The sequence below is a fragment of the Protopterus annectens genome, chromosome 16.part0 (assembly GCF_019279795.1).
Source record: "Protopterus annectens isolate FY-2018-M chromosome 16.part0, PAN1.0, whole genome shotgun sequence".
Classification (NCBI taxonomy): domain Eukaryota; kingdom Metazoa; phylum Chordata; order Ceratodontiformes; family Protopteridae; genus Protopterus; species Protopterus annectens.
In genome coordinates this window covers 129,392,725-129,420,220 of record NC_056750.1, presented here as the reverse complement: position 1 = coordinate 129,420,220, position 27,496 = coordinate 129,392,725, and the positions used below count along the sequence as shown (strand labels likewise).

Below are 27,496 nucleotides of genomic sequence, written 5' to 3'. Positions count from 1 at the left end.
TATGAAGGAGCAGAGTAGAATGAGGACTTATCATCTCTTCAAGAGCTTTGAAACTTCTTAAGTATGTGGACTTCGACTTTATAAAATTCACTACTTTCACAGCTTCATCTAAAACAAGTTTTAATTCACAAGGGAGGTTCTTGCATGCTAAACTTTGTCTGTGGATGCAACAGTGGCTGAAACTTATATTGAGAGCTACCTTCATGACTAGACCACGAAGACCAGAGTAAATACCTGACATAGACGTGGCACCATCAGAACATAATCCATAACAATTAGATCAATTAATCTCCTTTTCTTTGAAATAACAATCAATAACATTAAATATATCCTCATTCCTTGTGCATTGTGAGGGAGGATGACAAAGCAAAAGGTTTTCTTCAACTTCATTATCTTTCAAATACCTTGCAATAACAAGCAAAATAGCACAACTGGCAACATCTGTGCATTCATCAACTTAAATAGCAAAAATTGTATTGCTTTTAATTCTACCATCAGACATATCTTCAATTCTTTGAGATATTGCATTGTTCGAAAGAGGGGTGGTGTTCATTTTCCACACATGTTCTTCGTGAAGCATACATCGAACAGCATCTGTTATACAGGGAGATATTAGATTCTCAGCTATAGTATGATTTTTACCACTTTTTGCAATACGCTACCTAATATGATAACTAGCTTCAAATGCATTTTTGTAATCTTTGTTACCTGACAGGATGTATGATGCCAAATTCAATCTTTTGTTATTTTCCGCTAACCGTTTGAAAAAACTATATTCCTTGTTTTTATAGTTAGCATATTTCATTTCAAAATATCATAAAAGTAGGGAAGGTTTCATGCTACCATTTGACAGCACTTCCCCACACACCACACAATGGGGCTTAGGACAGTCTTCATTTCCCACATATGAAAATCCATATTTCATGTATTCATCACAGTACTTTCTCTTTTTCTGAGAAACTAAGGACTGTGTCTGGTTATTGTTTTGCACCCAAATGTTGGACATGTCTTGAGAAGTACTCTGATCACTTTACATGCCCATATCATGATTCAGCTTTTTTGTTGTGCCAGGTTTCATCCACTTATCCATCAGAATATCTAGTAATAAGACAATTACAAAATTAATTTTAGTATTAAATTTAAATAATGATAAAAAGAACTGTAACTGTTAAGATAAGAAAAATAACTAAGTTTCCCAACTTTTCATGTCAAAAATGTTGTAGTAGTACTACATGAAAGCAAAACGTGTGTAATTTTGCCCACCCTCCCACAGCCATTCCAATCTCCCATTACTTGACTGTTTCCACACTTCTCCCCATTCACCATAAACACTATTCAAAACTCAGTGTGTACACTTTCTTCTAATGATTACAGATATTTGGATTTAATTTAAAGCTTTTATTTCAAATTTTATAGCACAAACACTGATAGACATTTGCTAAACAAAGCAATACAGTCACGCAATGAAAACAGACTTAGCATTAAAACTTATCTGCTTCTGAAACTCATATTCACTGAATCAGCATTAAAACTCACATTCAAAGAAAATGCATCTGGCCAGTAGCAGATTAAGATTAACTTTGGACAGTTTTCAAATCAGTCAATATGACAATCTTAGAGGCTGCTGCTAACAACTTTATATTTCAGAGTGCATGTTCACCCAAAAGTCATACAACATTCCATTATTAAAAAAATAAATGAAATATGTCTCATGCCAAAAAAAGTAATTAAAATAATGTAATTATTAACATATATCTCATTTAATTTCTAACTTAAGCATCAAGTGTATCTCAGCAAGTACTACAAATAAATCTGGAATGGACCAGTTGATCTCCACAAACCAAGTGCAAAGCAGAATCCAACAGATCTACAATAATAATAAAAAGGATGATAGATGGAGCATTACTTAGCACCTATCAAATCTTCCTTAGCCCTCTTTTCACTTGCAAAGGAATGACCACACATCAAACAGAAATTAAAGGGTAATTCCCAGCAAATTATTATGTTATATGCTTTTTTGCACCTGCTATCACAAAAAAGCAGAACTGTCTCACAGTAAATACTAACCAAATCCAGGCTCACACACGTTATAAACTAGTTGCCTTCCAAGAACTTAATTCACATGGTCTACAAACATGTATCAGCTGCTAAGAGTTAGTTTCCTTTCCTGGAACATCACTCGCATAATCTTCAAGTATTACTACCAGTGTTTCTACTAGCTAAGTTCTTACTTTTTCAGGCATAGCTTTCAACTTTCCATCTCCTAAAGGAGGAATAGTAGTCCTCATAATGTGGAACAAATGGGCAAAATGTGGAACATGTAATAATGGCTTACTAACAACTTCAACTGGGAAGCTCACAGTTAAATGTGCATTTGTACTTATAAAAAGTTTTAAGGCTGTAGATATACAAAAGAGATGAGGGAATAACAAAAGCCATAAGACAAAGGACCAGAGTAAGCAAACAGATCTTGACAATTGAAACATATTTGGCTAAATCTAAATCATTCTGAGCCAATTCATTAATTTTGTTGAGTACCCACTTCAGTCTTGGACCACAGTACTTTTATCATAGTCTTCACCAGGGAGTGTTATTTGTGACAAAGCAAACATGCACAATCACTCAAAGAAAGAGAACAGGCTTTGCATAATCAGTATCCCTCTACCATTGGTCAGACCTCTGGCTTCTTGACCTAATTAAAGAATTGCTTCTAAATAATTGTATTCAAATGTAAGGACAAATGTAATTTTGTCAACTACAGTTAATATTGTTAGCACATCATAATAGTTAATATGTTCCATGCTGTGTTATTGTTTGTGCTGTCTGAAATGGAGGAAATATTTTAAAACATTGCAGGACAGTCTCAAATACACAAAACATCTAAACTAATCTTTACTATATTCCTGTCTATCACTGTACCCTAGATTTACTTACAGAGCAAGGCAAATATAGTTCTGATGAAGAGAAGATGTTTCTAGATCCAAGGCAAGATACACAATGCAATGACTTTCTCAGAGAGCTCTTTAATAATCATTACTGCTGGTTTAGTTCAGATGGCACTGTCATCTGCCTTTAGTTCCCAGGCTAACAAACTTAAAATCTAACATTTCTCTGTGAAAAATGTATATCTTTTAGATATTTGTCTAGAACTGGAAGTTGTAAAACAATTAACACTTTTACATTTGAAGCCTAGTAATTATTTGTGTTTCAAGACAATAGAAAAACTTCTAGCTCTAGACATCCTGTCTCCTTACTGCAGTAACTTTTATAGCAAATTGTAAAACATTTTAATTTCAACTTATTTTCTTGAAGTTTTGCAAGTCAACTATATGTTCCAGTTTCTACTGTTAAAACAGATTTGCACAGATATATAATTTATATACATTTCTGTTCTTTTCCAGTAGGGTACACTGTAGTTACATTTTAGCTCAGTACTTTACACACACTTCTGCACCAGTAGCTTCATACACCCAACATATAGTTCTCTTACATTTGTAAGACAAGCATATGAATCATTAAAATTCACAAATGACAGAATTATATCCAAAATTCCAGCTAGCTGGGCTGACAGCACACTGTGTCCTAGCCAACCTGCAATAAACCAAAGGCTGTCTCTTTAGCTTGCAGTGAGACCCTGCATCAGTGGAATGCTAAAGTTCTCAGGTAAACTAGTCCCCCACAGCAAACGTTTTATTCTGTGTTCTGGCCAATCTGCAATAAACCAAAGGGTGACTGGTTGTCCTGCATTGTGAGACCCTGCATCAGTGGAATGCTAAAGTGCTTTCAGCTAAACTAGTGTATGTTAGAGTTGTATTTAATCTTTCCTCTAAACTCAAAACACTTTGCTACAGCCTTTTACTGTACGCATGTACACTACTTGCCCCCCTTACTCTTCCTATTGTACTCCTAGGTCAATTACTTAAAACTACTTTCTTTCTCTTGGAAAAGGTTTACCTCTTTACCTGCAGCTCATACTTGTATTGTTTTCCCCTATAGAAGTGGTGGTCCTTTTCACCATACTGTACTAGATTAATAGCACAAGATTTCTAAGTTATTAGGAAGATACTGCGATACACTAACCAGGAACTGACAGATCTTGGTTTTCTGGATTGTTTTTTTGGAAGCTGACCTGGTCGGGTTTTTCTGGCTCACAACCATGTATTATGTTGTGTCTATCTCCCACCTTAAACCTGCACTGCTGCCTCCCACTCCTGCTCCATTACAGACGTATCAAAAAGCCTGGAGTAAAAACACACCATCTTTGACTTAGTTTTTCCTGCCCTTGCTTCATAGGAATCCTCAGTAGTATGTTTGCATGTAGGTTTTACCTGATGTTGTTGTTGTTTGTGATTCTTATTTCAATTTTTGTGAAGATTCACACATGGGCTGCTTTTTATGCATATTTTTGGTTGGTAACAGTTCTATATGCTCACTTATTTTCTGGAACTATATTTTAAAGCATTTTTTTGGCTTTACTCTACTTGCTGTGCATATGATCATTTTGTTATGCCAGCATGGAATTATACTCATAGCACATTGTGATTTTAAATAACAGGTACAATGCTGCTTTATTCACTAATGTGAATACCGTCACCTGCTATCTGTACTTTTAGATCAGTAACCTGTTTGGCAAGTAGAATAAAATGTACTGTAACCTCAGAGAGGTTCAAGCAACTCTGCTTCTGTATAATATCACTGTTGCTATTCCTGACTTTTAGTGGAGAATGCTCAATTGCATATAGTATCTTAGTAGTTACTTGTGTTTCTGTAGCCTACCACTGTTATTCCTGACTTTTAGTAGAGAATGCTCAATTGTGTGTAGCATCTTAATAGTTACTGTTTCCCTTTATAGCCTTTTTAACAGTATATTAGTGTTACCTTTGTATCAACTGTGGTTACCTTTCATTTTTTCTTTCTTTCTCTGCTTTCCTTGCATTTTGTGTTGCTCAATGAATTGTGTTGTTTATTACAAGGTATGCTGCCCCTCCCCTGCATCCTCTATCTTCTTAGTTACCTGGTAATCAGAGTTTTAAAACTTCAGACCTAATATTTACCTTCTTTATCTTTTATTTCCAGTCCACTCAGCAAATGTTTTATTCCAAGTCCTAGCCAACCTGCAATAAACCAAAGGCTGTCTGGTTGCCCTGCACTGTGAGACCCTGCATCAGTGGAAGAACACTAAAGTGCTTTCAGCTAAACTAGTGTATGTTAGAGTTGTATTCAGTCTGTCCTCTAAACTGAAGATATTTTGCTACAGTCTTTTACTGTAAGCATGTACACTACTTGCCCCCCCTTTTCTCTTCCTATTGTACTCCTAGGTCAATTTCTTAAAACTACTTTCTTTCTCTTGGAATACCTATGTACCTGCAGCCCATACTTGTATTATTATTCCCTATAGAAGTGGTGGTCCTTTTCCCCCACACTGTACTAGATTAGTAGAACAAGATTTCTAGTTATTAGGAAGATGCTGCGATACACTGATCTGGAATTGACAGAGCTTGGTTTTCCTGATTGTTTTTTTGGAAGCTGGTCTGGTCAGGTATTTCTGGCTCACAACCTTGTATTACTTTGTGTCTATCCCCCTCCCCCACCTTAAACCTGCACTCCTCCTTCCCACTCCTGCTCCATTACAGAGGCATCAAAAAGCCTGGAGCAGAAAGGCACCATCTTTGACATCATTTTTCCTGCCCTTGCTTCATAGGAAACCCCAGTAGCAAGCTCGCATGGAAGTACTACCTGATATTCTTTTTGTTCGTGATTCTTATTGCTATTTTTGTGAAGTTTTGCACATGGTCATTCATGCATATTTTTAGCTGATAACAGCTCTATATGGTCACTTCTTTTCTGGACCTATATTTCAAAGTGTTTTTGTTTTTTGCTTTACTTTACTTGCCCTGCATATGAGCATTTTGTTATGCCAGTGTGGAATTATAGCATATTGTGGCTTTAAACAACAGGTACATTGCTGCTTTATTCACTAATGTGAATATTGTTGCCTGCTATCTGTACTTTTAGAACAGTAACTTGTTTGGCAATTAGAATACAAAGTGCAGTTATGTAAAAATCATACCATAACAGTAGATGTCCTTGCCTTGACCACTGCAGTATTCTTTACAATTGGGATTCTCTGCCATGAAGCCCACTGTCCGACCAGATTACCAAAGTCTACTGTTAGAAGAAAAAACACTGCCACAAAGCCACAAAATGGTATTTTAATTAACAAATGCAAGCGCTTTCATTTCCAATGTTACAGAAACATCATCAGACAAACAGATACACTACCTCACATCCTTTAAATACCATAAAAACATCACTTCCTTAAGGGATTAACCTCACTTCCTTGAGGGGGTGGGGCCAAAGTGCAAGGCATGTTATACAACATCTTATGCAACATGTCACTTTCTAAGAAAGTTGGCACCAAAATGCAAGATACAAAGTTACAAAATATGTTGTTACCTTCATAAAATCCTGGTGCATTTTGAATACTAAAAGCTAAAAAACATATGTACAATCATAGAAGTTAATGCCAATAATAAAATTGCATTAGTTGCTTTGTATAATAAAAAAAATGCATGTCATTTCATAATAAAAATCAAACAATACCTGCTTTCAACTTTAAAATAGGTTTGATCAATATGCAACATCAAAAACAAACCTCCTGCATGAGAGCAACTGCACAGCTCAAAGCAGAAATTCAAAAAGAACACATCAAATGAGCCAGCAAACTGTGACCTGAAAGTAAATTTATTATAAAAATAAAAAAGACATATAAACAACAAACAACCAGACCGGTTTCGGCTGGAACAAACGCCACAGCCTTCCTCAGTGTAAAATCAAATAATCAGATGTTGCTGTTTAAATACATACAACTGAACGTTCATTGGTTCAATCTAAAATTGTTCATTTAAACCAGGTGGAAATAGTCCACCTAAATTGACAATCCACTTTTTTTCTTTAGAATTCAAAATAGAGTGCCAACCTGTTTTGTTGCTTTTGTTACCTTTTATGACATCAATTACCATAAAGGAAAATTTTGCAGTTTTGTGTAACAGATGATCTTTGTATAAAGCATTATTGACCTTTTTATTTTTTATGTTACTTACATGTTCAGATATTCTGAGTCTGAGAGGACGTGAAGTTTGCCCAATGTAGAAGGATCCGCAAGTGCACGTAGCCAAATAGACCAACCAATCACTGCTGCAGTTGGCAAAAAAATGAACATCATAGACTATAGCAGAATTCCGACTAGTAAATTGTTTAGATTTACTTACTTTGTCACAATTAGTGCAATGACCACATGGAAAGCAACCAGTCAGAGGTTTACCTGTCAGAGTAGTCTGTGGTAGTTGTGACTGTCTATTGTCATGAGAGTGTTTATAGTAATTGAAACAGCCACCTACGTTTTTGCCTTTCCGAAATGAAAAAAGACATCTGTTTGGTATGATGTTTGCCAATTCATGATCACATTGTAAAATATTCCAGTGTCTGTGTATACTGTGGATGAGAGCATCTGTGTTTCTATCATAAGTAGTAACAAACCTTATGGGTTGTGATTCAGTAGTATTGTGCTCCTTGTAGCATAACAAATCTTCCCTCTTGAATGCATCAACCAAATTGCTGGCTTGCAGAACATGCCCCATTTTGTAACCCCTAGATCTGAACCTGTTTGTGAGATCTTTTCTCTTTTTCTGAAAAGAACATTCATCAGAACAGATATGCTTCATCCTGATGAATTGGTATTTTGGAATGTTCCTGTCAATATGTGGTGGTTGAAAGCTGGAAGCATGGAGGATGGTATTGTATTCAGGATACTTTCTAAATACCTCAGTGCTTAATGTATGATCTGGTAACCTATTAATCAGTACATCCAAAAAGGTGATACTATTGACATCATAGTGCACCGTAAACTGAAGGCCTCATTTGTTGTCATTAAGATACATTAGAAAGTCAGATAGTTGATAGATCTCTCCTTTCCATACCATCCAGCAATCATCCAAATAACGTCTCCAAATATCAATGTATTCAAGAAAAATGTTGTTATGGCTGTTGTAAATAATGTGCTTTTCAACAAACGCCATAAACAAATCAGCATAGATTGGAGCAAACAATGTTCCCATTGCTGTACCCTTTGTTTGCCAATAGCAAATGTCTTGATAAAAGAAGACGTTATTAGTTAGGACATGTTCTGCAAGACCAACCAAAAATTGATTAATATCAGGCTGGTATAAGCTGGCAAATTCCAACCAGTAGGCCAAGACTTCCAAACCTCCTTGATGGGGAATGTTAGTGTAAAGGGCACTTACATCAAGTGTACACATTAACCAGTCTGGTTCTAACTGGGTATCTGAAATGATTTGTAAAAAGTTGGTAGTATCCTGCAACCGTGACCATACCAGGGATAACAAAGGCTTAAGATGTTTGGTAAGATATAAAGATAACAGTTCAGTGATGTAACCTCTGCCTGAAACAATGGGTCTACCTGGAGGATGCACTGGGTACTTATATATCTTGGGTAAAAAATAAATGTATTGATTGGCTGAGTCCTGGATCATGAGCTGATGCATTACGTCAGTAGCAATAATGCCTTCGTTCCTTGCACTGGACAAAAAGTCATCAATCTGTTTTTTTAACCTAAAAGTGGGACTGATCGCCATTTTGGAGTAGTATCTGTTGTCAGAAAGTAGTCTTTTGGCCTCATTATCATAATTGGACCAATTTAAGACAACTACTGCCCCACCTTTATCAGCAGAAATGATGACTATGTTGCTGCTGTTCTGTAGTTCATTGATGGCTTGTTTCTCAGCCCATGTAATGTTGTTGGATTTGTACCGTATCTCAGACCTAGAAAAATGTAGATCTTTGAGTATACTATTCTGAAACTGATGTACAATAGGATGCATGGGAGGGAGGAAATGTGATTTGTGATAAATGAATTTGTCTTGACTATAATTGCTATCCATATCACCAAAGTGCAACTTCAAATTCAACATTCTACAAAAGGACTTGACATCCTGTGCTAATACATCTTCAGATACCATGAAACCCGGTATAAATGTAAGACCTTTATTAAGAACAGACAAATGTATGGGTGACAGCACAAAGTCTGATAAGTTTAAAACATTAAAGGAAGAAAAAAGTATCACACTGGACACAAAAAATGTAGGTTTCAGAACTTGAATGTGTTGCTTGGTAATACTTCCAGCCTTACGAGGGATTTTAAAGTGGCTAGTATTTTTAATCCACCCTTACATCCCTCTATTTCACTATTTGAAAAAATATGTGAGAATGACTTTAGAAGTTTGTTAAATGCACGGCACCCATCTAATTATTTGGATGGAAATCTTACTATCAGTGAGAAAGATGCTTTAAACAGTTTAAAGTTTGCTAACATCCAAGTCTGTAAACCAGATAAAGGGGGTGGATTGTTTTTTATGAACCAAGCTGATTACACTACTGATATGTTAGGTTTATTGAATAGTGCAGCCTATTTGAAGGTCTCCCTCAATGAAATCAATGGGGCCTATCGTAAAGTTAAGGGTTTTATTAATGACTTATTTATTGAAGGCCGTATAGACATTGATTTATTTAACTTTCTTAATATGACACATCCAATTATTCCTACACTATTTGGGCTGCCTAAAGTACATAAGAACTTGAATAAACCCCCTTTTCGCCCCATAATTGATGGCAGGCAGTCCATCACTTATGGTTGTGCCAGGTTCGTTGACTGTAAACTAAAAGACTTTCTAAAAAACCAAAAACAAATTTGCAAGGATTCCTGGGCTTTTTTGGATTCTTTAAGTAGGTTTTCTTTTGATGGAGATTTAAACTTTCTTACCATCGATGTATGCGATCTGTACACTTGTATACCACAGGACCTAGGATGTGAATGGGTCAGGGATTTTTTGTTAGATCAGAAGATGGATGGAGATCAAATTGATTTGGTCATATATTTATTGGAATTAGTCTTAGCCAATAATTATTTTATATTTGAGTCTGATTTCTATTTACAACAAACGGGTGTAACCATGGGGTCCCCTTGTGGTGCAACTTTTGCCAACACAGTAATGGCATTTTGGGAAAGGAATTTCCTATTTTAAAGACCCCATGTTCCAGAGTAGGGCTGCCTGGTACACCCGTTACTTGGACGACATTTTTATCCTTTGGAAGGGTGATAGATGTTCCGCAGAATCTTTTATCGAAAGGGTGACTAGTTTTACCAACTTCTTGAATTTTACATGGGATTTTCAAGAGGATGGGATTTCATTTTTAGATGTAAATTTAGCTAAGAATTGTGTATTACATGCATTTACATCTAAGATCTTTCATAAACCCACTTATTCGAATGCATTCCTCCATTTTTCCAGCTGCCACCCCTTTCATCAGAAGAAGGGTGTTGTTAAGGGACAGCTAGTAAGAGCGGCTAGGATTGTAACACTGGAAGAAGACTTCTTGGATGAGTGTAGCTTGTTAAGAAATATGTTTATGAAACGAGGTTACCCTGTCAACTTGTTAGAGGAACTTATTTTTGAAGTTTCATCTAAAAGAGCGCAAGGTTATTTTAAACCAATTCTCAGTTATAAAAATTAATCTGAGAATGAATATGTTGAGTGCCCCAATGACACTGTTAATCCATCTAGCTTATTGATTCCTTCAGTACAGCAGCTTGATTATGATAGCAAGGATTTTGTTAACTTGAATTTTATTACCACTTTTTCCAAAGATACACCCTTGTTGAAAGCCATTATTTGTAAGAAATGGTATTTCTTAGTAGAGGATAGTGCATTGAGTAAATATATGGGAGAACAACCCCTTGTAACTTTTAGAAAAGGTAGGAATCTTAAGACTATTCTTGAAACAGCTAATTATAAATGTCACCGCCCGTATTGCGGTATGTTTAAATGTGGATCCTGCCATTGGTGTAAGTACATACTGGTATCCAATATGTTTATGATAAATGATAAAAAATATTACTTATTGGACAAATATAATTGTAGCACAAGAGGAGTGGTTTATTTGGCATTATGCCGAAACTGCCCTTCATTCTATGTTGGCAAAACCGATAGGGCTTTTAAAAAACGAATTTATGAGCATTATTATGCTATTACTAAAGCAAATATTACAAATGCTTTAGCTAGGCATATTTTATCTTTTCCTTCACATGAATTTTGTTTTTTGATTATTGATAAAGTTGCCGAAAACAATAGAGGTGGTCCGGCTTCCTTACAACTTGAGGAAAAAGAACTCTTATGGCAACTCAAATTGAATGCTTCAGCTTTGCCAGGACTAAACGACACTATTTCCATTATGAGTATTTTAAAAATTAAGGCTTTACGTAGATAGTGATTATTGTGTGTTTATAAAAACTTTTTTAATGTTCTAGATTATATTGCTTTTTGAACATTAATCTTGCTTATTTTTGTATATATTTATTATTTTTCTTAAGCATCTGCTTTGTTAAGAAAATGTTGATGTTTTAGATTTATGTAATTTATTTTGTAGTTGGAGATGTATTTATTTTTGAGGCATGTCTATTATTTTGGTGGATAATGAGACTTTTATTGTGAAGTTTTTTTCTTTGATAGGAAATGATGTCATTCCTTAATTGTGTATTTAAATGTTGATTTCCCATGCAGTTTTGTCTGAAGAAGTTTATGTATATTATATAAACGAAAGTGCTAACCTGAAACCTACATTTTTTTTGTGTCCAGTGTGATACTTTTTTCTTCCTTTTATTTTTTATTCAGTTTTTGCTTTGCACAAGTTTAAAACATTCACATTTGGCATCACATTTACTTTTGCATTGCTAGTTTCAGTAAGCTCTGTATGCTGTTTATTTTTCTTATGTTTTCTCTCCCTCGTTGATATCTAGGCCTAAAGGGATAGATACTGGTGTTCTTTTAGGGGATGGTGAACCTGATGCAGCCTGCAAATCACTGTCAGTACATAAAGAAAGGTCATCGGTAGAGGAACCAATGTCCGGGGTGCGATTCCTGAGTATAGACCTAGGTCTTTTCCATTTGGGGGGTTGTGTTGGGTGTGGTGTAAATCTCACATGTTTGTTGATGTTGCTAAAAGGATTAGTACTTTGATAGTCTAATTGGTCTTTATTGAATTTCTTAATTTTTGTCATCTTCAATTGTTCCTCCAAATTGTTTAAATCTGATGCCACTTTGGTCAACTGTTTGGCAAAGAATATTTCCCCTTCAAATGGTTGTACATCATTGACTAATTTCATGACTGCACTGATTTCATGATCGAACATTTGATCGTGAAACTTGGCTAAAGACATAGTAGCCTGTTGCTGGATAGCTGCCCATTGATTATTGAGCTCCTCATCAGCTTCCCCCACATGAGGTTGTATTCTTACTCTGAGTCCCCTTGGTGTAATATTTTTGGCAATATAAGCCTTGAGCAATTTAGAATGCCAAACGTTGGATCTCAGGGATCTGAAATGTTTATGTAACTGATCAAAAGCTATTCCACAAGTAGACTCTGGACCCAAGGCATCACCTGTATTGACATTAGATGTACAAGGACCTAAACCAAAGGCCCCAAGGTCTTCCCTGTCTGCTGATAGACCAGAAACCAAACTGAGGAGATCCATCTCAATGTCAAATGGGAATAATAAGATTGGGTACTAGAATGAAAAACTTTGAGATTGAATAAAACAATAGTATATAATAATTGGTTCAGAAAGGCTGACAATAATAGCCAAAATCCAAAAAATGGAAATGCTACGTCAATAAAAAATAAACCATAGTAGGTCGATTCACAAAGTAAAGAGACAATAATAGCCAAAAAAAATGGTTCGTAACCAACTTGTAATGTAGTACGCACAAGGCTATGTCTCTTTGAGAAAGTCAAAAGGAGGGATAACTGTAATTATGTGATAAAATTTATCGAGCCATCAATATATTAACCTGAATAGTATTTGCATGCTAGTTCAAAACATGTGAACAATGTTAGAGAGGACCCAAATAAAATAAAACAATGGATCAAGAGATATAATCAATGGCAGAACCGGTCACAATAAAATTCCAAGTACCCTTGTAGATATCAATGCAGTCAAAGAAACCAGTGCAATGTATGTAAGCTGGCACATCCAACAACCAATAGTAGGGAACCTGGAAGGAAAAAAATATAGTAAAGATCAATATAGTTCCTAATGGCTATTAGTGATGGAATCCAATGTTCCCACTATCTTGGAAAATTGGCCTAAAAAATGGGATAGCCAATGTTCATCTATATGACAAATGGGTAGTGTTCAACTGAACCTGGTAGTTCAACTCCTGGTACTTGTGGGCCTGAATCCAATTAGAAAAAGTATATTACAAAAAAAATATGTTTTAATAAAGCCCGACTTTATCTGTTGAGCCAATGGATGTATAGAACCCTGTGCATAAAAGGTCCTCAACCCTGTATTAATATAGTATGACTGACTGATACATAATATGATATAAAAAAATGTTTCAGTTCAGGCAGACAATATATTTAAAAACAAGTTGTTCATAGCCACAAGCCCATTGCTGGGTATTGATTAGTATGCATTAATCATGTAAGAGGACAGAATACCACATGCCATAAACTGATTCAGGATCTGGAATAAGAAAAAAACATTAGTAATTACAGTATCAAAAAGTATGAGTATAACAATATCCAAAAGCTGAATGCTGAAATATAAAAATCACAAGTAATCCTGCATGGTGCTGCCCAGTCCAATACCAGAAATAATAATAATAGACAATAAAAGTTCAACTGATCCAAAAACGAATTACAAGTCAAATCGGAAAAACGTCCAAGCAGAAATTATCCAAGACTGAACCTGTGGAACGCTGAAATATTGGTGAATTTCCGACATCAAGAAATGGCCAAATCATTCAATCTAGTTGGCAAATGGTAATAAGTCCACAAAACAGTTATTGTCCCTGATTTCCGATCTCCAATACACACTACAGATCCAATAGTCCAACAAGTGAGGTAAAAAATGAAAACAATATCTGGTAATCCGATGGCGTTTGTAAACAGTTAAACAGGATACAGAAGTGGTGCGACTGTTGGGGCCAACCTCCTAATGACTAGCGGTCGGTAATAAATCAACAAAAACTGTTCGCTGTAAAAATGCAGCTTCCTATGTACAACAAAATTCAAAAAAAGGCCAAGGTTGACAAAAAACCAAAGGGTATAGTAAAAAAAGAAAAAAAGCACAGTACTTTGATTTGTTTAACACACAGAGGTTGACATATGGATAGCACTCATGAAAAGTAGCCCATGTAGACCATGCCAACCAAAAAAATAGCTCCAGAACCAATGGGTGATGGAAGGAACACAAAAACTGATAAGGAGCTTGATTAATTCAATAATAAAACTGAACACTGCCTCCGTAACTCTGTATATCCATGTAACAGCATATAATGTTGCTGAAAAACGCGAATAAGCACCTGGTACCTTTAAACTGCAAAGTACAGGAACATATTTCTAATCCAAAATGGTAAATCCAGCATAAGAATGCCGAGGTTTGTCCAACAATCAGGTTAGCTCTAAGAGATAAGTCCAATAAGATGAACCAACCGAACAAACAGGAATTAAATAATAAATAAGATGTATGACTGGAGAGATAATCATGCAGTCTGCATCAGGTTCACAGGCCCCCAGCAGGATGTGGAACAGAGTGCAACATCAAAAATAAACCTCCTGCACGAGAGCAATTGCACGGCTCCAAGCAGAAATTCAAAAAGAACACATCAAATGAGCCAGCAAACTGTGACCTGATAGTAAATTTATTATAAAAATAAAAAAGACATATAAACAACAAACAACCAGACCGGTTTCGGCTGGAACAAAACCCATAGCCTTCCTCAGTGAAAAATCAAATAATCAGATGTTGCTGTTTAAATACATACAACTGAAAGTTCATTGGTTCAATCTAAAATTGTTCATTTAAACCAGGTGCAAATAGTCCACCTAATTTGACAATCCACTTTTTTTCTTTAGAATTTAAAATAGAGTGCCAACCTGTTTTGTTGCTTTTGTTACATTTTATGATATCAATTACCAGGCTTCTCCTACAGGTTTAATATATATATATATATATATATATATATATATATATATATATATATATATATATATATATATAATATGCACATAGACACTCACACACAAGTGTTATGTACAAGAGATCAGCACTCTGACATTGATTTTGGCATACACATCAAAACTACCTTTAACCAAAAAATGACTGAAACTATACTGATTGCTCAAGGAAAACAAATACCCTTTTATATTTGGTCAACTTAAAAACAAACAAAAAAACAAAAAAAAAACTAGCAGCACCTTCAGACACACTTTTTTAGCAAACTTAGGTAAAGCTTGGTAAAGGGGCTTTTGTTATTGCTATCAATTGCTATCAAAAGAACTAGAAATCAGCTGCCACAGACTCAAGGATTAGGTAATACTAATGCCCTGGATCAAATTGTAATACTACCCATTAGATGCTCCAATATCCCTAACCTAGTCCATGTCAGCCTAGCTCCTGCCCTTCATCTCCTCATCCCTGGTTAAATATGACCACAGACAGTCATTTTCCCTGTTATGTGTAGTGGTACCAGTAAATCACCAAATGAGACCATCTTTAGGTACTTGTCTAGGGCAAACCTACTTCAGCTTGAAGAAGACCATCCCAATATTCCCAACCACCCCCAGAAATTAACTCATTTGAGAGGGTTGCCACATTCATCTCTGAATATTACCAAAACCTAAACAGCTGTGTATCAAAGTCAGAACCTGTACATCTCAAATTTAATGGTAAATTCAGGAACAAATCTTTTCAGTGGAGCTCTTGTATCAATAAACTTTATAATAAAAAGAGGAAAATATTGAAAAGCTGTCATAAATCCCCATCAGCCTACCTCAAAACCACACTTAAATTTATGAGCAATATTAAAAATGTAGAGCAGAGTAGAAGCTTAAGATCATTACAGATACCAAATGAAACTACAAATCTTTCATCAGTTATGTCAGGAATGTAATATTTAGTAATACACTGAACTCATCCATAATATCACACATTCTCTTCCCAAGAAAATACCCAGAGTATTAGCAGAAACATGTAGTGCTGACTTTACCTTATTTGCCCACATTGTTGTTACCCACTATCTCTGAAAATGTAGTCTTCCCTGAAATCATCTTGGAACAAGTCTTAGAATCTCTGTTAAATGCTAAAAAAAAGTAGTTCAATGGGACCAGACAACAAACCAACTTACATGCTTATCAGCACCAAGTGTTCACTTGAATCTCTGTGTAAACTGTTCAACCTCAGACTATCCACAGAGTTTGTACCTGATGCCTGAAGACAGCCACAGTGACTCCCCTACACAAGGGTGCCCCTTATGCAGACTCCAGGCAATTTTTAGCCCATCAGCCTCACCAGCCTTATATGCAAAGCCATGGAGCATATTATCACAGAACTCATTTATGCAGACATAAGAAACTTAACTGATTTAGACCCCGCTCAGTTTAGTTTTGTGAAGGGCAGGTTCTGCCTCCTAAACCTAGACCTAATAAATTTCTTTGAAAAGGTTACAGAGGCTGTATGCAGTGGTTCCTCTGTGCATGCAACTTATTTTGACCTAGCCAAGGCTTTTGATACTATCCCCCATACTATTATTATTGGAAAGTTAAACTATTGTATTGTCTGCTGGGTTGCAAACTAGTTATCCAACAGATCCCAAGCTGTAAAACTTATTTGTACCTTCTCTAAATGTAAAATTGTAACTACTGGGATACCACAGGGATCAGGGTAGGGCCCTCCTTGTTTGGCATTTATTCTGCAACCATACAAGCCAGTATCCCAGAAGTGTGAGTAACCAAGTTTGCTGATGATTGCAAGTTGGGCACTGCTCCATACTCATCCAATAATGCAAGTGCTGCAACATGTACATAGCTGGAGAACTGCTAATGGTCTCTCGCTAAATGAAGAAGATGTTGCAAAGTAAAATTTGACAAAAAAGCTATTCCCACCTCATATATTATACGTTACTCATTTTCAGACAGATATGGAATTCAAGCACACCTTGGTACTTACATGGACAACTCTCTGTCATTCAATCATCATGTTTCCAATATGATCAGGAAATGTTTCTGGCTAGCCCAGTTAATTTCCATGGAAATATTTTCAAGATCCATAGAAGTCATCCTACCACTGTACACTTCTCTTATCAGATCCATCGTCAAATACAATTCACCTTTAATATGTGGAAATACAAGAATATTGCTCAACTGGAAAGGTCTCAAAGATTTCTACTCAGGAATATTTAAGTCTTATCCTTCAACTATCCCAACTGATTAACACAACTCTCTTTATACTCAGTAGCCTACTGTCTCCTCTAAGGTGACCAATGTACTGATCATCGAGCCATAATTGACCCAATCCTTTTTGACCTCCTTTTACTTCAAACAAATCACACTAGGGACCTACATTTTCTGCAATTAATATGTAAGATTTGCTGGAAAGATGTGATTCCTAATTCAACATATTCAGTGCTTATTTAATAAATAAATAACAACTATAAGTCAAGTAAAGTACTGCTCTGACTACATGTAAGACTAGTCTTGACAACTGGATGGGAAGACTAGTCTTGACAATTGGATGAGTAAACACAAATTTACACCAGGGTTATCATGTACAGCATTGCTTGGTTTGGTAGGTGGGCACTATTAAGGGCTTGTGAAAGGTGACAAGAACTTTTAAGTGCATCTGCTTAAAGGTGTGTATAGCTAGGCATCCTGTGGTCTCAGCTATTGCCTGTATAGTATTGTTCTATGTTCATATGTTCATTATTATAGTCACACTGACAGTTTTATCACCATGCAGTTGGTGACAATGTGCTGTCATTAGAATGTTCCTGGTTGCAAGGTGATTATTTGAACAGATGATTGACATGAAAAATAACTTTTTCAAACAGTTGATTGTTATTTTTAAAAGACAGTTGAGACTTTTAACCTAGACTATAACAGAAACTGCTGAAGTCAGTTGAAGGGCATTTAGTTAAGAGTTGCAGTCAGTTACAGTGCTTTTCAGGGGATACCCAAGAAAAAGGACTCACCAAAAACTGTAAGCCTGCCTTTGCCTTGCTGTTTTGTTTTAGATTTGATCAGGGACAGTATTCTTTATTAGATTAGGAAAGTTTAGTTATTTAGATAGAGTTTTTCTAAAATGATGGACTTCCATCATACAGTTTAACTTATATTTCTGGTGATTGAATTTTGATGTTTGTTGAAAATTATTGATTTACATTCTTGTAATCATTTTACTTATTATTAAATGTTTTTCATTAATTTACATCATGGCTGCACAATCTAAGTGTTCTTTAGAGATTAAAGAGTGTTTATACCCATTTGATACTCTCCAGGTCACCTTGAATGCCTGGCTGCTTCTGGTCATAGCTATCATTTATTTTGATATTTAATTTTTACTAATGCATCACCCTTTGAAGAGCATGTAGACCTGTCTGACTCTGGTGGTAGCATTTACCATTTGTATTGGGGAGGGGACATAGCTGGAAATCTGTGTCAGGCTTCCCATAAGTATTAAAGTATATGAGATTTAAATTTATTTTCAGGGTGAGTGCATCAGAGGTCTTAAACTGAAACACACTGCTGTGAAGTGTATAATAAGGGATTAATTTGGGGTATACAGAGGTATATATTCCAGTCCCAGGAAATAGAGCATGTTCCTGTTGTGCTCTTAAGAGAAATTGTGGAATTTTACTCTTGTGTCCTCTGTGCTCTGGTGTTTTCCATGACGGTGTCACACTGGAGTCAGTGGTGAGGATTGAGGCTCCTTAATTATTGACTTAGGTTTTAAGTGGGGGACGTCACTTACTGGTGGCAGCCTGGTGGGATATTAACTGGACATCACATTATTGTTGGCAGCTTAGTGGAATTTTTAATTGGATTTCAGTAACCTGTGGGTAATTGTCCTTAAGGTGTGCACTTTTGACAGCCACAAGGTAAACATTCAGAATTTCAATCTACCACAGTTTTATTATTATTTATTTTTTCTTTTTTGTAGTTAGATCATTAACTTTGCAAGTCAGAGTTTTTTAATAAGTATGTTATTCTTTATAATAGATTTATTGATGATTTAATTTTTTTATGTAAGGGTGGTGCATGGCTAGTGGATTCTTATGTAACTTCTCTTCAGGAAAACCATTTTGGCTTACAATTTGATGGTGTACAAAAAAGCATCTCTGTTGTTTTTTTTAGATTTGGAACTAAATATTGTTGATAATATGATTATTACAAAGATTCTCAAAATAATTGATGATGGTACTCATTTTTACATAGTAACAGCTTCACTCCCCCTCCCCCCCATATTTTAAAGGGTTTGCCTTATAGTGAGTTACTCAGAATAAATAGACTGTGTAATAACATTCAGTCTCTCTCAGGGAAGAGATTTTGCATTCCTGTATAGCCTTTAAACAAAGGGGATATAGTGATGAATTAATTATTAATTCTTTAAATAAATTGTTGTGCTTGAGAAGGGATACTACTAGTGTGGTTAATGTTTCAGATGATATGAAGTCTGTGAATAGCTATAGGAGTCATGCAGGAATATTAGTTATAAAAATATATATTTTTGTCACTACTTATAATATTTATAGTGCTGAGTTAATAAAAATCTTAAGATGCTACTGGACATTCTTAGATAAGGGGAAATCTGGATTAAGAATTTACCTAACTCCTACACTGTCTCCTATAAGAGAGACAGAAATATAAAATACATGGTTGTTCATAATTTGTTTTCTATGCCTACTGAAATTTTAACAATTCCTTTACAAAATTCTGGTACATTTCCCTGTGGTAAATGCTCTATTTGTATTCATGTGGTCAGGACTTTTGATAAAATAAATGACATTTTTTTCAGCTTAGGGCTATTTTCTACTGTGTGTCTAAGGGAGTGGTTTATTGTCTCTCATGTCCTTGTAGTTTCTTCTATATAGGAGAAACCAAAAGCATGTTTAAAATCAGAGTACAAGAGCATGTTAGAGACATTAAGAATAAAAATTTGGATAGCCCTGTGACATCACATTCTCATGCAGTACACTTGGAGTCTTGTACCAGTTTAAAAGCATGTATTTTAGAATAAGTTTTGATTAAGGATGATGTTGCACTTAAAAATAAACTGTTATATAAAGAAGCAGTTTGTATTTTAAAGTTTGGCACTTTGGTGCCTTATGGTTTAAACAAAGAACTTGAGTGGAAGGCTTTTCTGCATTGTGTTAATTATGAGTTTGTGTTTAATTGTTTTAGTTAATTGATTAATGATATGATATTTGTTATTTAAGTGCAGCTTGTGCTACTGTGATGTTAACTCTGTGAAAGGCTTGCTAGCTGAGGTGCTGGAATATTAAACAATTTTGGATTGTATGCTTCTGAAGTTGGTGTTTTTCGCTTTCTCTTTGTTTTTTTTTTTTTTACTGAATATGCTGATATTTTCAATGATGAGCTTGGCAAACTCCCAGTCATTTATTCCATGAAGTTAGACCACGAGGTAAGCCCAGTTGTCAGTCCAGCACAGAAAGTTCCAGTAGCAATGCAGAGCAAAGTAAAAGCAGAGCTAGACAGAATTGTGCATTTAGGAGTAATTTGTTCAGTAGAAGAACCAACTGAATGGGTATCCTCCATGGTGGTAGCTCATAAGAAAAGCTCAGATGATATTATAATATGTATTGATCTAAGACATTTGAACAAAGCACTTAAACGACCTCATCATCCGATGTGTACAGTTGAGGAAGTAGCTGCTTTCATACCAAATGCCACTATTTTTTTCTGTCTTAGATGCAAAAAGTTAGTTTTGGCAAATTTTGTTTGATTGAAAATCTTCATTGCTGACCACTTTTAGTACACCATTTGGAAGTTACAGATTTTTGAGAATGACATTGGAGTCTTTCAACGTGTGATGGAACAAATTTTTCCTGGTTATCCATGTGCTATTATAGTAGATGATATTCTTGTAGGAGGAAATGATGAAGTCGAACATGATAGAAACCTTAGTAAAGTTCTAGATTGTGCCCATGAAGTAAATCTTAAACTGAATCCTCAGAAATGTAAACTCAAGCTGAAAGAAGTTACTTATGTGGGTCATTTGTTTACCAGTTCAGGCTTATGACCAGATCCGTCCAAGCAAGCTGCAATTCCTAAGATACTAGCTCCAGACAATGTCACATCTTTACAATGTTTTCTTGGCATGTTCAGCTATTCAGGCAAGTTCATCCCTGATTTAAGTGAACTTTCAGCACTGTTACATGAGCCGACACGCAAAAATGTAACTTGGTCCTGGTTGGAACAACACCAAAGAGCATTTGATATGCTGAAACAGAAAATTCAGTGCACCACTTTGCGATATTATGATGTTCACAAACCTGTAACTTTTTCACTGATGCTTCAAAATATGATCTTGGTGCAGTAATTCTTCAAGATGGCAAACCAGTAGCCTATGCATCCAGAACTTTAGCCCAAACTGAGATGCAGTATGCGCAAATAGAAAAAGAACTTTTAGCAATTGTGTTTGCATGTTCAAAGTTCAGTGATTATATTTATGGCTGGCCTATCCAAACAGAGACTGAGCACCAACCTCTGGTTACTATTTTAAAAAAGCCAATACACCCAGCTCCAGCTAGATTAAAATGCATGATGTTAAAATTACAGAAGTACTATTTCAACTTGGTCTATACAAAAGGCGCATTTCTTTATCTTGCTGATACTTTATCCAGATCGCCCCAAAAAATTACTGAACAGCATGAAAATGAAAAAGATGATTTTGAAGTCAAGGAAGTAAGAAAGTTTTCTTCCACACATCTTGATGAGCTTAGAAATCACACAGCTTCAAATCCAGTTCTTCAGGGATGAACCACTTTATCAGTCAAGAATGGCCAGCAAATCAATCTTGTTTACCACTTGATGTGCAGCAGTATTTTCCTTATAGAGATGAGATTTTGATGGAAGATGGTATCATCAAGAAAGATCCAAAAGTGGTAATTCTAAAATCCTTACAACAAGAATATATTAACATCTTGCATCATGGTCACCCAGGAACTGATTCTACCAAAAGAAGGACAATAGGACTAGTATTTTGGTCTTCTATGTGAAACGATATTGAGAAAGAAATCCTAGCTTGTTCAATTTGTAATAGTACTAAACTGCATCAACCAAAAGAACCACTTCATCTAAACCAGATTCCTGAACTATTTTGGTCGACAGTAGCTACAGATATTTATGAATGGAATGGCCAATATTACTTGCTATTAGTAGACTCTTATTCAAAGTGGTTCGAGATTGACCTACTTTCTAACCTAATGTCCAGTACTGTCATTACAAAATTGAAGAGACATTTTTCTGTCCATGGTAATCTGCATAAAGTCATTTCTGACAATGCTGCATGGTTTACAAGTCAGCATTTAAAAGATTTGTTGAAACATGGGACATTGTTCATGTTACTGGTAGTCCTGAATATCCACAGACTAATGGCTTCAAAGTGGGAAACATTTGTTGGAGAAATCCAAGAGAGACAATACTGATAGTAATGTCTTTCAGCTTTTCCCGGTTCAGGGTTGCCACAGTGGAACTCCGGTCTGCTAATGATTGGCAGTGGATTTTTACGGTGCCTAGTTGCCAGCCTGATGCCCAACCTTCAAGGAAGGCACACCCATTCACACACGCACCTACCTGCATGTCTTTAACATCACTCAACCACTGGGAGGACATGCAGACTCCACACAGAAGGTGCTCCAGCCGAGAATTGAACGGGAGAACCTCTTGATGTGAGGTGACAATGCTAACTGCTGCACTACCGTGGCCTATCAAGAGAGACAATACTGATATTTTTCTCAGTTTGCTTAATCTCAGAATCATTCCTCAAGACAATTTACTTGGTTCACATGCTCAGAGATTGATGTTGAAACAAACCAGAACTACACTACCAATCAGTAAAAATTTGTTGATTCCAAGTGCTAAAAACAACAAAGCAGTAAAAGCTCAACTCATGGAAAAGCATCTGCCACAGAAATTCCGTTATGATAAAAAACAGCAAACCTCTGAAGCCATTAAAAGAAGGAGAGATAGTGAGAATGCAGGTGACAAAATGTTTTGATTGAGAAGGATTTGTAAAACATCTATGTCAGGAACCAAGATCATATATCATTTGAGTCACAAGGAATGGAATTTAGGCAGAATTGGAAACAATTATTGCTGGTGTCTGAGCCAGTGTTACAGCATCTTGTCTGTAATGGAGACTCTAATTCTTAGAGTATGCTATTGAATGTTCCTGTTCCAGAAAACTATTCATCTTCTGTTCCTGTTCCTGAAAGTGCCCCTGAAGTTCCTAATGAAGAGCATTCCCCAGTGACTATCCCTGTTGCTAAACCCAGTACTGATTATTATATAACAAGGTCAGGTCGTATCTCAAGACCTAATCCTAAATATGCAGCAACCTAGACATAATTGTTATTGTTGATATGTTTATATAATTTGCAGGCATATCTGATTGTCATTTTTCAGTTGCATGGCAAAATAATCAAAGAGGGAGGAATACATCAGAGTGTGCATATTGTACCTTTACAAGCCACTATAGTTCATGGGCATGTGCATATAAGGATGGTGCACGTGCAAGCAGAGTGCCACTTTGTGTAAGCAGCCAGAGTGAAAGCATGTATGTATGTAGCAGTCAGTCAGTTAGTTTGTTTAAGTCCAGTCATCCATTGTGATGTGTTTGTGTGTAATAAACATCTTAAATGAACACCCATACCTCATTGTCTCATTTGAATACATGAGACAAGCAACTCTGGACACATAAATCTAATTTCAGGGGAGTACCTCCTCAATCTTCTAACCAAACATTTTTTTCCTCCAGTTGTTCCATCATTACACACATAATTATTAATAGAACTAGAGCCTGTTAAGTCAAAGGGGCAGAGGCTTATATTCAAGAATGTTTCTGGTACCAAAGAAAGAGGCCTCTTGGAGACCATTGCTAGATCTTTCATTTCTAAATCTGTATTTGAAAGTACAAAAATTCAAAATGTTAAACCTAAAGAACTTGTTACCCTTCATTCCTTCCATGACTCACTTGTTAACGCAGGGTTTAAAAGATGCTTATTACTGCATTCCCATAACCACAGCCTTCAGGAAAGTTCCAAGATTTTCTGTTTCTGGGTTACATGAATTCACAGCATTATCCTTTGTATTATCCCCAGCTCCAAGGCTGATTTCAAAATGCCTAGCTCCAGTAATAGCTTGCTACAGACTAATGGGCTTTCATATCTTTCCTTATTTATATGACTTACTTATTTTTGCAGAGTCTTTATCCAGATGTCAATAGTCATTACCTTGGGTTATGTCTCTTTTGTCCAGTCTGGGCTTCAGGATAAATATTACAAAATCCTGACACCATCTCACAGAATTATGTTTCTTTTTAATGCCTTATCGATACTTATCTTCAAAAGACCTTTTTGACAGAAGAGAAGGCAGCTTTTTGCTCAAAATCTTTCCTGAACTTCTCCGGTCAGTCACAGACTTCTGCAGTAGAATTTCACCAGATCCTAGGGATCATGGCTTCTATGATTCTCATAATTCCCCAAGCCAGGTTACACATGATAAAGAGGAAGTGGTTTCTAAAAAAACATTTGGGCCCAGCATTTGCATTCTCTAGAATATCACATTCTAGTTTTGGTAAAAAAAAGCAGGAGTTGCATTGGTGGACACAATTTCAGTTGAACTCAGATCTCCCTTTCTCTCCTCAGACCTCAAACCAGTCTCTCAATACAGCAGTTTCCACGAGGGTAAAGGTACAAGGCCTGTGGAATTCTTCAGACTGACAACGAAAAAAAATAATTATAAAAGAGATGTTGGCAGTGATTCATATCTTGAAGTCTGCAAATCACCAAGACCTATAGAAATATATGAACAGCACAACAAACTGAGGTAAAACAAAAACCAATGCAGGAACAGGCAACTCCGTAGCACTTCAGCTCTTTATTAGATGTAAACAAAGAAACAAACACTGATGTCAAGTAAAATTAAGCGCTGTTCATCTAGTGTAGTAACTAGACTTCTTCAGATAATTAAATACAGCTCAGGTTCTTCTTATATACACTTCCTCCTCTCTCCTCCTGGCTTAATTAGATAATAGGTGCCAATTAATGATTACATGGCCCATTCACTTCACAATACATCATAAGATGAGATAAGCCATAAAAACAGAATCCCATATCGGATTGACAAGTAAAGTAAAACACAAAGTAAAAAACAATGTAAAGACACATGTACGAACATTTATAACCTTACGCATCATTTAAAAGAAATAAGTGTAATTTATGGCTTATCTCATCTTATGATCTATTGTAAAGTGAAAGGTTGTGTAATCATTAATTGGCACCTATTATCTAATTAAGTTGGTTGGTTTTTGAATCACCAAGACCTCCTGAAATGATAACAGACTGAACCACAATCATGTGGCACATAAATAAGTAGGTACGTATAAGGTCATGCCCCCTTCACAGGCTGGATATGAGAGCTTGGAAGTTAGCCCATCAGAATTCCTTAACCCTCCAAGCATCTTAATTTCCATCAGAGCAAAACACAGTGGCAGACAAGCTGAGCAGTGCAGTACAGAGCCTTATGACAGGAAATTGACTGAGGGGGTCTTCTAGAAACTGATCCACTTGTGGGGAACTCCTCAAATAGAGCTGGTTGCCTCCTTTTTAAAAAGACAACTAAATAAATTTTGTTCCAGGGCTCCTTGCAGGCAAGCTTGGAAAACAGATGCATTTTCATTCCCTTGGTGGGAAATATTCCTTTACTTGTTTCCACCTTTTCTGCTGATATCCAGGGTAATTCTAAAGATTCAAAAGGATACCCCAAAAATCATTGTGGTGGCCCCCTTTAGCCCAGGCAACATTGGTTCTCCATTCCTGCAATTATCACAAGTTTCCTCACATACTGGATCTATGCACACAAGAGAAGGAGAGTTACATACACCCCACTCTTAATCAACCTAGGTTCACATGTGAGAATCAAACCCTGCACCTTGTGCATGTAAGGTAACTGCCTTAACCATTATGCCACCCTCCCAACAGCTGACTGCCTGGATGATTAAGTTATAACACCTTTTAGGTACTTATTTCATGAGGAAGAGCAGCAGGTACTAAAGGAGGCAAAAAGCCTGTTACTAGAAAATCCTATTTTGGTAAGTGGAAGTGATTTTCTAGTTGGTGCCTAATGAAAAAACAGGGATCATTCACAGATTGTGTACCACAGGGGGCCATCAGGGATTCTGTACCACTTTTACTCAAATATTTGTGTGAGTTAATTACCTCTGCCTCTTTTATTCCTCTATAAAGGTTCATCATGCAGCTATTTCAGCATGTCTGCCCATGGATCACCCTCTTTCTTCTCACCTTCATATATCTTTAATTCGTAATGCAGATAATAAGGTCAAACAAATCCCTCTATTTTACAAACTCAGCTCTAAGATGACCACCAAATCCTTAACCATAGGCTAATAGGCTAGAATATTATACTCAATCCCTCATAAAACAAAAGCAATGCCATTTGGAACCAGCCACAAACTAGCCAAAGCACCCTGCTTCTTTAATATTAAAGAAGTTAACAATACCACCATAGAAAACACCACATCCTTCAAATACCTAGGTATTTGACTTGACCAATCTCTTAACTTTCAACTACATGTTCAAAACACATGCAAAAATATCTACACACAACCCAAGCCAGCTAAGCTGCTATATGCAAAGGAATACTCTTATCTCAACTCTAATATGGTCTATCCATTATAGCTGCAGCCTTGAAGAAAAATGCTACCGCCTTGCAAACCATCTCCATTAAAATTTGACAAATCATTACAAACTCCTCCCATTAGTGAACACTGCTGTCTTACTCTCACCAAAGATAAATGGCCATCAGTGCATTTCAGAGCCAACCTCCCACTAGGATCATTAATTTGCAGAGCTCTTTCTCCTGAGACATCTTCCCTCCCAGTCATAAACTTTTCACCAGAACCACCATATATAATCTCAGGGTTCTCTCTCAGTCTAAACCCACCCCATTAACAGCAACAAAAACTAAACCACATTGCACTGACCATGCATTCTCCATCCTAGCACATAACAATAGGACACCATTCCTGTCTCAGTCAGAAACATCCAAAAGTACATGGACTTCAGACAACATCTCAAGTAACACCTCTTCACCCAAACAAAGTGGAGCTGCACTCATTTCATATTACATGAACCCTACAGCTCTCTCGCATCCATTTATCCCTATTTTCTTATCTCGTCTTTTCACTCTTACTTACTCCCTCACATTCATCATACCTCCCTTTCCTTCTCTTCTCCTCTCCTGTCTTCTCTTTGCATCTATCACACTTCCTGTCCTCTCTACTCCTCTTCCTTCTGCATGATTCTGTCACCATTTCTCT

At 36.3% G+C, this 27,496-nt stretch overlaps 1 protein-coding gene across 1 annotated transcript in view; it reads left to right on the top strand.

The window, feature by feature from the left end:
* Positions 1–27,496, top strand: part of LOC122790885 (immunoglobulin lambda-1 light chain-like) — a 1,657,182-nt gene that overhangs the window by 625,192 nt on the left and 1,004,494 nt on the right. The window lies entirely within an intron of this gene.